Below are 12,460 nucleotides of genomic sequence, written 5' to 3' on the forward strand. Positions count from 1 at the left end.
CAGTGCTGCAGGATAAATTCTCTCGGGACGATTATTTTCGCTTTTATAGCCTGCCACGTATACTTGAGCAGCACTGCGGTTCAGATTGAAACGAAGTTCACTGAAAAAAGTGATCCGTAGCCAGTCGGTGTTCCATAAAAGAACTAAATTTAGCTGAAGGCATTATTAGTTTGGTGTCGGAAGTATCCTGCGCGAAGGAATACGTTCATTTAGTCCACAGTATAGAGAAGCCGGCAAACTGTGAGAGAATACATTATCACATGTAGCAGTGCGCTGCTGCTAAGCCGCCTCTGGAGATTAGGTTCCATGTTCCTCCACTGCTACTTGGATGAGGTGTCTCATCCTTTAATGAAGTCACATTTCGTGGTTCACTGCCAGGTTTGCAACTCGTCTGATTCTCTCCGGCGCTCTTCCAGGCATGTGTCATTCTCGTAGCATTACACCCTACAAATGAGCCCCCAGCTCGTGGTCTATGGGCTAGTGTTGCTACTTCTGAATCACGGAGCCTCGGGATTGATTACCAGCCACGTTAGGGATTTTATCTGCCCGGGGACTTGGTGTTTGTGTTGTCCTCATTTCATCATCATCATCTTCATCATTTGTGAGGGTGACTAGATTTTATTGTGAAAAGAAAATGGATTGTGTAAAAATTGGGACTTTGTACGGGCGCTGATGACCGTGCAGTTGAGTGCCCCACAAACCAAACGTCATCATCATCTCACCCTACAAATGCTACAACTTTTGTCGTGGACAGGTCACACTGATTTCTTTTGCAGCGTTTACCACCAGCCAGAAAATTACTTATCTCCCCACCTCTCTCCCTCCCAGTCCCTCTCCTTCCTTCCCTCCCCCGCCCTCCTCTCTGTCTCTGTCTCTCTATCTCTCTCATACTGGTATCATGGAAAAGTACCTAGCCTCAGCGAGTGCTTTATCATAAGAAATTTAGTTGAAGCATTCTGGAAAACTTTGGTTCCCAGTTTATAGCTACATTTGCATAACTTTATTTTCTTGGTATTCATCACATGCAATAGAACAGAAAGTTTTAACACCGCGTGCCACCGTCAAAGTCCTAATACTGTCATTGTGTGACTCGGAAATCTCACGAGTAGATGAAATTCATCGACTCCAAGTCGTGGTTATGGCAGCCTTTTATATACGGCTTTTCTTCTATGCACACCGGCGTCGAACCAGTATACGGAAACGTCACCCGCTTTGGTTTTCATCTGCGCAGAGGCAAAAGCCGACTTAACGTGTTTATGACCAAAATCAAAATAAGCTGCTTCTAATCGCTCTCAGATTTAATTCTTCTGATAGTATCGATGTCGATTAAGAGACTCGACTACCGAAAAAAATCTGAGAATATTTCACCTCTTGATTTCCAAATAAGTAGAATATCAGAGATGACGCAGATATTTAGAATAATTTCTTAATTTTTTGTTAAGATGACAATTTTATCAAAGCTACTTTATTTTTTCTATTACTTATTCCTTTTCAACGCTCTATCCACTTTATTTTGAATCAACTACACACTCCATTGTCAAATGTCATTCTTCACATAACAGTTTAAACACAAAACTTTTAAGTATACTTCCACTGATAATATATACGTTTTGTCTTCAGTTAAACTTAAAACTGTCTTTTCAAGGCGATGCTAATACGTTAAAATTCCTGTACTTAATTATATCATTCTCAAACTGCGTTTTTTTATGTTTTGGGAAATATTTGAGACAGTATCGTAACCTGACTTTTCGGAATGTGGCATCAGCTTGGACTTCAAATACAAGGAGAAGACAGCTGATGGTCAAAGGTTCGTTTTCAATTGCTGGTTTGGTAGGAGCTCGAAAGAAGATGCGGTTTATCTTACAAATTCCGTTTATAAAATAATAGCTGTGTACTTGGCATTGCCCGAGTATGTATTTATTACGGTCTTCTATTAGTTCATCTCCTCCTCCCCCCTCTGTTTCAATCTCCTCCTCCCTCCCTCTCTCTCTCTCTCTCTCTCTCTGTCCACCTCCTCCCACCCCTCTCTCTGTCCATCTACTCCTCCCCTCTCTATCTGTCCTTCTGCGCCCACCCTCTAAGTTCATACCCTCTTCCTTCTCTCTCTTTCTATCTCCTCCTCCATCTCTGTCCATTTCCTCCTCTTTCCTTTCCCTGCCTATCTCCTCCTTTCCCCTCTCTCCGTCCATTTCCTCCTCCCCCTCTCTCTGTCTATTTCCTGCTGCCTCTTTATCTGCCCATCTCCTCTTTCCTTTCTCTGTCCGTTTACTCATCCTCCCTTTTTTCTGTCCATTTCCTCCTCTTTCACTTTCTCTGTTCATCTTCTTCTCTCCCCTCTCTTTGTCCTTTGTCCTTTTCGTCCTCTTCCCTTTCTGTTTATGTTCCCTCTCGCTCTTTCTGTGTCCATTTCATCACGCCCTCTCTCTGTCTCTCCATCTCCTCCTTGCCCACTCCCTCCTCTGTATCACCCCTGCTCCAATTGGGGATCGCTGGTTCTTTTTCCCACGTTATTTCTTTCCAGATAGTGATATGCGTGCCAAGTTTGGTTGAAATCGAAATGTGGAACATACACAAATAATTTTTTTTTTAATTTGTCGATTGAGAATCAGTTTTTCAGAGGACGCGAGGTGCCGGGGCTAGCAGTGTATTTAACACTAAATTCTTCTAGAATCTTCATATATAAAGTATGCCCTAAGCCCCTCCTATTCCAACTCCGACTTTTGCTGTTGCACATGGATTAAAAAAGAAACGCGAACTGACTGTAATCGACCCTGCAAGTGGAGTAGAAAAGAGTTTGGCACCTGCAATAATTTAATTTGATAAATAAGTTAAATAAAGGAAAGTTTCATTAACGTAGTGAGAAATGAAAGGGTTGCTCTACCGATTAACGGAATGAAAGTTCTGTCCAAAATAACAATATGATTTATTATAACTCAAAATAATAAACAAAAACACATGAATCATTTACAATACATTACATTGGCTCGAATTGGATACTCAAATAAATGCTGTGAAGGTGAAGTTGTCCCTAAACTAGATTGTGACATTTATGACGAAGTGGTATGTGGAACCAATTCCTTGCAACTCAAGTCTTAAGAGAGACACACAGCCAACCCAACATTAATTGCTGCTATAGTATTGAGAATTCAGACAATGAACACCCAAGACAGAACAAAGTTAGAAAAATACGAACAGGCGTGCTCTGCTTAGCTCTGATTATCACCTAGGAAAATCCCTATCTGCCGGTGCTGCGGACATACATTACCAAACTATCTTCTTATCTCCAAGAACACGATCTAGCGTACCGGAGGCGATGGCTGGTTGCTTCGACGTCCCGTCGTGGTGATGATAATGTCGCGAGTATAGCCCGAAACTAATTATCCTGGTCTGGTTGTTCCAGACTAAAGACTTCCTAGCAATACAAATGCGCCTCTGAGGGAGACAAAGAAGGCTTGCCACACAATCACTGACGGTACAGTGATTGATTTTAACAAGCGAAGTCTCACTGTAACTCCGATACAGTAAACTTTAGCCAAAACTGCTCAAGACAGACAACATAGGCCGCTTGTACGCAGAACGCTCAATTGCCAACTGTACTCGGAATGTTACGTTGAAGTCGAAACTTCAGCAACTTCGTTAAACAGTTACAATCAAATAAAAGTATATTAGACACCCAACGGAAGGCAGGCTGTCCAGAGCAGCGAGAGCTCAGTCTTGTAACCTACTCCGACCGAAAGGCGAGAGCCGACTCTCCACAAGAGCACCCGTACAAACCGAACACAGAACATTCCCGCCCCCACGACAGTGGCCGTGGTTAAACGTTCCAATCAGCAACTCGAAAACCGGCGGAAAATTCCACTCTATTGCCGTAGCACTACCATTCCACCAATGAAGATTCTTAGCGCCAATTTCTGCGCCGATTTTGCTACGTCACGGAGCTATGCCCTTAGCAAGCCAATCACAGTTACGATTTTGCAGAAAGCGCGGGAATTTGCCAGCCAAAACTGCCTGGGTACACAAGTCATTTACACACCTCGCTGGTAGCCCGCCAGAAAGTGTTTTCGCTAAGTTTCTGCGAAGTAACGGAACCTCTAGCCCAGCCGCTACTTCAGGCCCCTGCAGGCGTGTCTTTTGACAATGTCGGCGTCTGGAAAGCATTCACTCGACTCCCTCACACCCGTCGGCTTACCCTTTCAAGATCAGCAGAGCCCGCCTGTCACCGGACCACCTGGGTGACGAGAGACGCTGCGTGGGAAGTCCGCGTGTGAAGGAATAGCAACTTTTCACTGCATGCAATTAGAGAGGAAAATCGTAAGATAGAAATATGTGAGGGGGCTCGTGCCACCTCTCAAGGGCATAGACATCCACAAAGCTGAAAGCACAGTAACCTCGAGAGAAGACAGCACAGAACTTCACGAGAAAGAAAGACATACACATCACACCATGTCAGGGTTAAGCTGAAATACTCACGTTTTCAACTTGTCACCATAACAACTAAGATTAACCAGGACGGTTCATGGAGACACTGCAGATTAATTACTGTACATACTGTGCATTCATTCTTTACACTCTCGATTCACGAATATATTACTAAGAACACATATTAATATGATCTGATGAAAACTGAAAATGCTGTGCGTTTGATTCTAAGTTATAGGTGTAAAATGGGCAAAGGTGATCTAAATATGCCGTTACCACTGTCTGAAGTACATAGTGATAAACTGCTAGTATGTCGACACAATCTTTTCCGGTGCAAGAGCTTTGTTTTCTATCGGTGTTGGGATATGGGAGATTGAAAGCAGTGGCTAATCGCGTAGCAAGCGACCTTCGAACAGTGCCACTCTCGCTGATTGGCAACACGAGACACAGCTTGGCCTTGTCTGCTGCTGTTTACACCAGGAGAACCCTGCGCCATAGATGTATGAACATCTGACTGGAACTGCCACGTGCCATTCTGCTCTTTAACTAGGGTGAAACTGTTGTTTTGACGACGCAGTACAACTAAAAATGCCCTAAGATGTAGCTCAGAACAACAGTACATTTGAATTACCACAGGCCAATTGCTACAGGAAAACATAAAATATGAGCTTGCCGGTGATGTTACGTATCACCACACCATTATTGTTTCTTCCTCGTCACATGTTTTACATATTACACTTCCTTCCATTGCAATTTTTGTTGTGTTGCTCTTTTTGTGAGAAAAAAGGTGATGGTAGACAGATCACAATTAACAACACCTTATGTGCACAGTCTATAGAGACAGCGGAAATGTGTTGTTGTTGCCCAAGGACACTGACACGCCGTCTGGTGGAGAGAAATAGGGGGTTACTGCGCTTCCTGTGCAGAAAACAATTAAAACATTCAAGCTTTTGAATGCTGTCTCTGCCATCGTCATCAGGAGTTAAAACACTACCTGTCAGGGCTGGCACCGTGTTTTGCTTATATAGATGCAATGATAGCATCTGGAACATTCAAGAGAAGCCTAGAGCGACACATGTTCATAAGGCAAGATGGGCAGCTCCAAGCAGCTTAAGCCTGCTGTGAGACCGAGTAACATCAGATAGCGCGAGGGGCTGGCACACATTTGAAACTGTCGTTCGTGTGACCCTACAAGCATCAGGCTTCACATCTTTGTTTTCACTCAATGTCCAAAGCCTGCACCCATGCCCTACTAAGTGTGTACCCCTGGTCTCTGTAACAATCGTTGCTGTTTATTCTAATATAGGCCGCTCCTTTTATAACAGAATCCCAATATGATGATGTTTGAGCCCAAACTCTAATGTTTTCAAATTGTATTTTATGTGCAGTTTCCAGGGAATGTGCAGCCATAGCTGACTTCTCAAGTTCCCTTTGTTTAACATGTCATTAGTTCCCTACAAGCCGGCCGCGGTGGCCGAGCGGTTCTAGGCGCTAAGGCCTGGAACTGCGCGACCGCTACGGCCGCAGGTTCGAATCCTGCCTCAGGCATGGATGTGTGTGATGTCCTTAGGTTAGTTAGGTTTAAGTAGTGCTAAGTTCTAGGGGACTGAAGACCTCAGAAGTTAAGTCCCATAGTGCTCAGAGCCATTTGAACCATTCCCTACACAACGCTCATCAACAGTGCCAACAGTTTGACCTAATGTAAATGCTATTAAATTCGCAGGGGACTCCATACACGCCAGGAACTCAGAGACCTATGTTGTCTTTAAGGGGTGTAACATATCCGTCATCTTGGAGATGGCCTAGAACACTGTCTCAGTCCCTGCTCTTTAGCATGCGTCCTGCCTTGCTGGTAGTTGCTCCACAGTACCCAAGGAATGCAGCCGACTTGGCCTCTTCTGTCAATTCATGAGGAATATTTCATCAGTGGCACCAGAAAGTCAGCATTTTCTCCATTGGTGTAACCATTTTCACTTAACATGTGTTTCAAATGCTGAAATTCAAACTGTATATGGTTGTCATCAGAAATAATCATCGCCCTTTGTACTAACATGTTCAAGACCGCTTTCTTGTGTATGGGGCGTCGAAAACAGTTGGTGTTCAAGTACTAGACAGTGTGCATAGATTTTCTATACACTGAATGCCCAAGACGACACCCAGCCTTCCACTCAATTAAAACATCCAAGAACGGAAGCTTGCCATACCTTTCCGACTTGACAGTAAATTGAATGTTGGGATGGACACCATGCCGTCGACGAGCTGCTGTAGTGCATTTTCACCACGAGGCCATGTCAAGAAGATGGCGTTAACATACCGTAGGAAGCAAAACAGATGCAGCCTCACAGAGTAGGAACTTGCTCCTCAAAGTGCTCCATGAAAAATTTCACGACAGCTAGAGACAATGGGGATGCCATGGATATACCATCTATCATCTCATAATATTTGTTGCAGTATAGGTCATTCAGTGTGCAGGAAATCTAAACACACTGACCAGTGCTTGAACGCCAGCAGTTTTCATCATCCTGTACACAAGAAAGTAGTCTTGAACACGTCAGTACACAGGGCAAAGTTTATTTCCGACGATGGCCATACAGTGTCTGAATTTTAGCATTTGAAGCACGTGTTCAGAGAAAATGATTACAGCAAGAGAGAAATTGCAAAAGTGTTTCAGGTGCCACCAACAAAAGACGCCTCGCAAATCGGCAGAAAAGGCCCAGCCAACTACATTCTTTCCATACTGTGGAGCAACTAATAGCAAGATAGGTTACACACTGAAGATACATGAACTGAGGCCAGTGTTCTGGCCCTGCCTCCAAGATGATGGATATGGTACACCTCATTAAGAATAACATAGGTCTTAGAGTTCTTGGTGTGTATGGTGTCCCCTATGAATGAGGTGGAATTTACATATGTCAAACTATTCACAGTATTGCTGAGATTTATGCAGCGCACTCACTGCGTATTAAAAAAAGGGAACTTGAGAAGCCAGCCATGGCTGAAAATTGCCTAGAAAATGGACATAAAATACAATTTGAAAAGACAAGAGTTTTGGCTCAAACATCATCTTATTGGGATTGTGTTATAGAAATACAACTAAAATTAGAATAAATAGTTTTAACAGATACCAGGGCTACACACTTAAAAGGGAAACTGCCAATCCCACACCCCTCAGATTTAGCGATAGGATGGCACAGTGGACAGCCTGTCAAAAACTGAACATGAATCAAACGTGAAAATAGGAGGATGGTGTAATGAACTGTGAAAAAAGAAGCAAAATAGAAACAGTGAATGGTCCAAGCTCAATATGTGCAACATCGCACGAATTTCACTATCCATGGCGTTGTGATTCTGTGGTTACCTTGTTGAGCTGCTAAGCGGGTGGTCCATGTTCAAATCTCCCTCGTTCCCTATTTTTTTCACAAAATATGAACTTTCTGTCCGGTCATTTACATGTCTCTTCGCTATATTCAAAATTGTGTCTACATCGTGTTGTAGCGTCTGTTTGCAACAGTGAGGTGTAAGGAAGAGGCCTCCAGACATACATACCTCGTGTTTGCTCTACATGAGTACCACGTGTTATGACTCTTGCATTCCATTTTGGAAGTTTTGACTCCTCAATTCCTTTGCTGTAGTATAGTGCATTCCTGTTTATGTGTTGTTTTCATTTCTGTGAGAGGTCTATGCAGCATATTGCCTGCTCTCACTATTCATCACATTTACTTGTGACAGTGATATATTCTTATCACATGACTCATTCTATAACCAATGTATAGTATGACAATTACCAAGGCTACAGAAGGAGAACAAACACGTCAACGACCGGACGGAAAGTTCATAATTTTCTGAAAAATAATTATGGAGCAAAGGAGATTTGAACACCGACCTCCCTGTTTGCAGTCCAGCACCTTGGCCACACAACCACGACACCATTGTTCTTGCAGGTTACTCGATGTTGCACATCTTGAACTTGGACCATTCACTATTTCTCGTTTGCTTCTTTTTTCATAGTTCAGTACACCTTATTCCTGTTTTCATGCTAGATTCATTTTCAGTTTTTGATGGGCTATCCACTGGACAAAGTTACCACTAAATCTGAGAGGGGTGCAATGGGGAGTTTCCCTTGTTCATGGGAATAGGCTTTGGACACTGAGCAAAAGCCAAAATGGATGCAGAATAAAAAAAAGAAATATGTGGTTCTTTACAGCTCATGTGGCTGCATGAGAAAAATCGAGTTGTGTTATGGGTGTAGTTCTTCTTTACAACTCGGGCATGTGGGTTTTGCTGATGACGCAGTCATAGATCATTAAAAAAATTGTCCCAATAAAAAAAGGTCTACAGGTGCGCGGTCCGCTATGTCTGCAATGCCCAGTTGGCTGGGCTCTCATGAGCGGCCCAGCATAACCCCAGTCGATCAAAGATTCCCAACCCATCTGCTTTGTGGGTGGACACTGACACCCTGGTCAGTGACAGGGCTTCTGAAAGCGTGTCACTCTGGCCGGCACTGCCTGCTCCAGTACTCACACTCTGCTGCAGTGCTCACACTAAAATTGTTTTTGAATAATAATAATATGTGTAGCTCCAAATTGTTTATGGTCGAGCAGCAACGCTCCAGAATTTGACCTACTTCCTCTATCTTGAATATCGAAGTACAGCATTTTTGACCTTGATTGGGAGGAGGAGTCCTTTGTCTGCACTGGAAGTGGCGATACTCCACTATTGACACCATCTCTAGCTCGACACCTGCTCTCCCATTTGTGGCCAATTTTTGTTAATGTAAATGCCCACCACCAGGATTACAGCCGGAGCCAACATAATGTCAGAAGTAATTACAAAGGCTTAGACACTGACAGAGTGGCGAAAACAATTTATTTACGATGGAGGCGGGTATCAAGCTATAGCACGTTGATGCTAGACCCAGAGTTAACCAGTTGTAATCTTGTTGTTAGAACGTGTTGTAATCCATCAAAATTCTGCAGTGGGAGAGCAGATGAGGAGATATAGCGTCTGTGCCCCTGATTATGTTCCAGTGACCTTTTCCAAGTTCCATATCTTTCTGTAGTGTCTTTTTGTAACTCGGATTAGGGTGCTGTAGATAGGAATCTGTTTATCTTATCAGCTCTCTTACTGGCATAAAAGCACAATCATTACATGACAGGAAGTCTAGTCTTTTATGTTTCCTTTCTGTGTCTTAATATCTATTTATTGTCAATGTTTCTGTCGAATAATACGGAAGATGAGTACCGCTGCAGCAAATCCTGGAGGACACTGAACTTTCCTGAAAATAGGAAGTAAACACATTCAGATGTTGTTGAACTTATCGATTAGGTATTGCATGGTTAAGGAGACCATTTAACGAAACCGCAAACATACACTCTTGTACTAAGTCGTAGTTACTGCATTGACGAGTAACTTATTTAAGGTTTGGTAAATCTTGATGCTTCCTTTAGTTTTTGATTGTTGAGAAGAATTACTGGCATTATGTTTCCTCAAAACTAAACGTTGTGCAAGTAACTTATTGATTTGTTTCAAGGTTAATACAGCATTTGTTTTGTTGTGGACTAATGCGGTTGCGCGGTCGTCTCGTGCTCTTGTGGAAAAGTAGGGAGTTTTGATCATGAGTGCTTACACTATAAAGAAAAATAATCACTTAAGATTCCGCAGTTATCTATGTTTCATATGATGACAATGCCATTATAAATATGTCAGTCTTCATTCGTTAGTGTTTTATTGGTTTGCTACTTCATTCACTCTTATTTCGTCTTTTTCAGGATACAAGAACTCATGTCGCTGTCGAGATTCTGGAGACGGAACGATCTTACGTGGAGTCACTGCACATTCTAGTCTTCGTAAGTACCACTTTTCGATGTCGTTACTTTAGCAAGCACGTACCTTCGAATATGTAACGTCCGCATACAAAGTAGCGTTGTTTAGATGTATACAAAAATACTATAAAAATTTAATGTGCATTTTTACAAAATGTGGCTGACAATAATTTGTTAGGGTTTATCAACTCATTATCATTGTAGCTGAAGACACGTTGAAATAAAACTATTTTGCGTTCTCGGGGTTGATCATAGCGCTAGTGGGTCGGAAGCCATAATTTTATCAATAATTAGTGTCTCGTGGCCATGTTTACGCCATACATAAACTTAAATGATATACGAAATCTATATGTATTATTGTTAGTATGGCGCTATTCATTTTTTGAAGAAATTCTCACAGACGTCAGTGCTCTGTATGAGGAAGTGAGCTATTTTCTTCATGTCGTCGTGTTCACACTCTCTCGCCACCATAGCTGAGCGCTTAGAATCTGAATATTCTTTCCTTGTACACTGAGGCATGTCGCTCTCTGCCAGACAAGTTATGAAGAAATCAGGTGTTGTAATATTCGAATTTCCTTATAGTTTTCTGTCATTTTTATTTTCAACTTTTGAAGAGTCAGGCCGTCTGTTCGTAAAATGATTAGGATGGAGGGAGGAATCTAAATGAGAAATGTATAAGAAAACATCTCGCCATTTGTTCGAAAATATCTAGGGAAACTACCGCAATTCTAAACCAGAAGGACGAGACGTTATAGCGAATCGCCTCCAACCCTATCGGTAGACGAAGCCTTACCACTGGATGGCATCCCAAAGGGGACGGCGCTGCAACCGGTAGAGCTGTTGCTTGCGTTAAGACAATGGACTCAGATTTTGGGGGAAACTGAAGGAAGGTTAGAGACTAAAATTCCGTGGATATCGAAATAATTCAAGATGAAATACTTCCTCTCTTGAGAAAGAATGGAGCATAAAATCTCTCACGATATTATCAGAAGCATTCGACCGATGCAGTTTAAGTACCGGGTGATCAAAAAGTCAGGATAAATTTGAAAACTGAATAAATCACGGAATAATGTAGATAGAGAGGTACAAGTTGACACACATACTTGGAATGACATGGGGTTATATTAGAACCAAAAAAATACAAAAGTTCAAAAAAGTCCGAAAGATGGCGCTTCATCTGATCAAAATAGCAATAATTAGTATAACGAAGTAAGACAAAGCAAAGATGATGTTCTTTACAGGAAATGCTCAATATGTCCACCATCATTCCTCAACAATAGCTGTAGTCGAGGAATAATGTTGTGAACAGCACTGTAAAGTATGTCCGGAGCTATGGTGAGGCATTGTCGTCGGATGTTGTCTTTCAGCATCCATAGAGATGTCGGTCGTTCACGATACCCTTGCGACTTCAGGTAACCCCAAAGCCAATAATCGCACCGACTGAGGTCTGGGGACCTGGGAGGCCAAGCATGACGAAAGTGGCGGCTGAGCACACGATCATCACCAAACGACGCGCGCAAGAGATCTTTCACGCGTCTAGCAATATGGGGTGGTTCTAATAAAACCCCATGTCATTCCAAGCATGTGTGTCAATTTTTACCTCTATATCTACATTATTCCGTGGTTTATTAAATTTACAAGTTTATACTGACTTTTTGATTACCCGGTAAATTACCAAAGTCTAAATCTGGATGAACGGACACAAATTCGTCACTCGCTCCTCCCGAACATGGGTTCTGTGGCTTAAATCATCCGCCAACTCGCACGCTATATTTTAGAACGTCTGACTTCAAATTCCACTGAGATCGTCGTAATTAAGTCAGATACGTATGTAAATCTCTACACTCGCATTCCGAGATGGTTCCGTACACAAATGCTCAGTCGATCGATACACATAGTCCCTTTTACTGTTGATAACTTGTTTGAATTTGCGTCTTTCTAGACTGACAAGCCTATTCTATGGTGTTCTATCCGATATGAAAACTCAAACACGTATCGTGTCCGTTGGAAGCGAAGAAAGTTGAATGTGACATTTATATTATCAGTAAAAGAAAAGGAAAAAAGAGAAGAGCCATAAAATCAGATAATCATCGACATTGTTGGAAAGAGTTTTTAGAAGAATTTTCGTACTGTTCGATTACTGCCGGACGCCGTCGTATCTTACGGCGGCGATGTGAATGTGGAACCTGAGAACTGAGGAGACACGGAAAATCTAGCTT

At 42.4% G+C, this 12,460-nt stretch overlaps 1 protein-coding gene across 1 annotated transcript in view; it reads left to right on the forward strand.

Annotated features, from left to right (window-relative positions):
• The window catches only part of LOC126248595 (rho guanine nucleotide exchange factor 17), a 650,439-nt gene that overhangs the window by 264,745 nt on the left and 373,234 nt on the right, over window positions 1-12,460 (forward strand). The window contains exon 2 of the mRNA XM_049949719.1: window positions 10,188-10,265. The gene's annotated coding sequence lies outside the window, so the exon portion shown is untranslated. The remainder of the gene's footprint in view (window positions 1-10,187; window positions 10,266-12,460) is intronic.

This window comes from Schistocerca nitens, chromosome 3 (genome assembly GCF_023898315.1).
Source record: "Schistocerca nitens isolate TAMUIC-IGC-003100 chromosome 3, iqSchNite1.1, whole genome shotgun sequence".
Classification (NCBI taxonomy): domain Eukaryota; kingdom Metazoa; phylum Arthropoda; class Insecta; order Orthoptera; family Acrididae; genus Schistocerca; species Schistocerca nitens.